We start from the raw sequence: 2,944 nt of genomic DNA on the forward strand, positions 1-2,944 counted from the left end.
CGTTCTAGAAACAGCGTGGATGGTGGTAGTGGTACTGTATGTCTGATTCAGCCTTCCAGCAACTCTTAATTACAGTTAAAAAGCTTTGTGAGACTGTACAGGTCTACGCTTGCTGGTGTGAGCATGCACAGTTCACGAAACCAGTGTTTGTAAACAAAAGCGCCAGCTTTTGACGGTGGGGAAGCCAAATAACACAACACCGGTTCAGGCGTTTCTAGTATTACCGTCCATATGTATACGTGTCAACGTGTGGTTTTCAGGTTTTGTAAGTTTTCTAAAATACAGATAATGAATATTTGAATTCATCTATGTTTTTATATATGAGATATCAAAATAGTTTCGTTTTCGCCTATTGAACTTATCGCTAGCTAGAATCGGAATTGTGGATTTATATCGGGTATCGGTTATCGGTTATCGCCTATATTTGTGTGTCCAGTTAACGAATATCGGTTTTCACCGATAAGGTTTTTCATTATCATTTATCGGTTATACGGTTTTCTGTTATCGTGCCCAGCTATGGGTATACATATGATAAAGGGACGGTGGAATTGTCTTCAGGCTAAAGACGACCTCTGTCCCTATCTTAAAGCATTGTCTCGCACAATGTCACTAGTGTTGTGTTTAGGCGGATGCGACTAGGGCGGTTAAGTGCGACATCAAGAATGGGCCGCCACATTCACCTGCTGGGTGTTCATTCTCCTAACGCCCACTTCACCATGAAGGCGTTCCACACGTGGGCCGTGGCACTCGTGAAGGCCCTCTGGCACCTCGCTGTGCGGCTTCTCGGGATTTCAAGGAAGAGGTCGTTAGCCACCGCCGCTCTCTTGTTGTGCTGGCTTCTCCTCCAAGGGACCCGTAGTGCCGCCAGGTGAGGTGTATGTTGGACCTTGGCTTTGTGTAAGACTGTGATGGCACCAACCCTTCTCCTGTGCCCGAGGCTGTCGAGCGTACAACGGGGAGGCATCCTGTTGATGACGTAGCTGCTGTCGATGTTGCCGCTGACGCCACTGATGTCCATGTGGTCGCTGCTGCTGAAGGCTGCTGGCATCGCGGATGAGTCGCTCTGCCCTCCTCTGCACTCTGTCCAGCAGCGAGAGGTGACATTGGGCACTACTCATCCAGGAGAGAGGGGAGTATTCCATGATGGGCCTCACCTGGGATTTGTACAACCTCAGGAGGCCGTCTGCGTCGAGCAGGTGGCGCACGCGACGCGGGAGTGTCACCATCAGGGAGGCTCTGCGCGCCACACACTCCTGGTGGCGGTCGATAGTAATTCTGGAGTCGACCTCCACCCCCAGGATGTTGATGGAATCCTTAATGGCCAGGGTGTCGTCCCCAAACTTCAGCCGTCCCTGCAGGAGTCTGGCGTCCTCCCCCGAACGCGATATGACCATGGCCTGGGTCTTCTCGGCAGCAAACTTGACTTGCCAACGTCGTCCCCAGGCCATGATGTCACCAAGATGGCGGTTGGTGGCTTCAATCACGTCCGCAGTTTCCTCCCTGGTGTAGCTGTGGGACAGGGTCAGTCATCGGCGTAGGCTGAGGCCACTGATAGGCCTCTCTCTCTCTCTCTCTCTCTCTCTCTCTCTCTCTCTCTCTCTCTCTCTGTTGTCGTGGTTTAGTAAGACCGGAAAGGAAAAAAACAACTATAATAAAAAAGGAAGGAGGAAGAAAGGAAGGAACGATGGAAGTAAGGAAGGGGGCCCGGAGGCATGCAGAAGGGAGGAAGACTGAGATGTTCTACATGATGAAGGGAAGGAAACATATAGCATAAGAGAAAGAAATACAGGAAGGTATTGCGAGGAAGTAAGAAGGCAGAGAGGTAGCGAGTGAGGGAAATCAAGAGAGGGAAAGGGGAGAGAAATTGAGCGACATTGAGAATCTGAAGAGAATTGGAGCTGAGAAAAGAAAGAAGGGAGGTTGGGAAGAGTGGGAGAGGGAAGCAGATAGGGAGGTAGTAGTAAGGGAAAGGCGGAACCAGGCAAAGAGTGAGAAAGGGATAGAGAAAGAGGGTAGGGAGAGCTGAATGAGTGAGGCAGCCAGAGAGGGGAAAGTTGGCATTGTGGGAGACAAAGGTCAAAAAAAGGAAACGAAAATATCAGGAAGTCAGAGATTGAGAAAACAAGAGAGGGAGAACTGTATATAGGATGAGAGAGGAATGGAGAGGAAGAAGAAGCAGCCGTGTTGTTGTGCTGTGTTTTAGAAGACCGGCGGTACGATACTGTGTTTCCCGTTTTATTTTATAGCTACAAGTATTGAGGACTCAGGTAGATTTGATTTTTTTTTTTTTTTTAAGTTTTATGATAATGTGTTCATTGCTTCACTCTGTCCCTATTTAAATGAAAGATAATCATTGCTATGACTGACTTCCATGTGTCTGCGTCATCACACTGTGGTCGTTGCTTCACTCTACAAATAATTAGAAGAAATAAAATGCCTCTGCTTCTCCCCCCACCCCCTTGTTGTACACTTACTGTATATATCGTGTGTTCTTTAAGACAGCAGGCAGTCCCCTTTTGTTTTACAATCAGTTATGTTGTCATTTGGCGAGTGTTTAGAAATCCATATTAATCTCGCTAAATCACCTTTTTTTTAATGAACCATAAGGACATACGAGGGACGGCTGAAAAGTTCATAGGCTGGCCATGATATAGTGGTCAAATTTGACCAAATGAGTTTTTTTTAACATAGTTTCCCCTTCGGTCCACACACTTCTTCCAATCGTGTTGCAGCGTTTGGATCCCTGCAGTATAGAAGCTCTCTTCTTGATCCTCAAAGAAGTCCTCAGCAGGAGAGATGACCTCATCATCGGTTCGATACTGCTTCCCAGCCAAGTGTTTTTCATGTTGGAGAACAGAAAATAGTCAGATGGTGCCAAATCAGGAGAATATGGAGGGTGATCTACCAGTTGAAAGCCACAGTCGTACACAGCAGCCATTGTAAC

The sequence above is a fragment of the Eriocheir sinensis genome, unplaced genomic scaffold (genome assembly GCF_024679095.1).
Source record: "Eriocheir sinensis breed Jianghai 21 unplaced genomic scaffold, ASM2467909v1 Scaffold518, whole genome shotgun sequence".
Classification (NCBI taxonomy): domain Eukaryota; kingdom Metazoa; phylum Arthropoda; class Malacostraca; order Decapoda; family Varunidae; genus Eriocheir; species Eriocheir sinensis.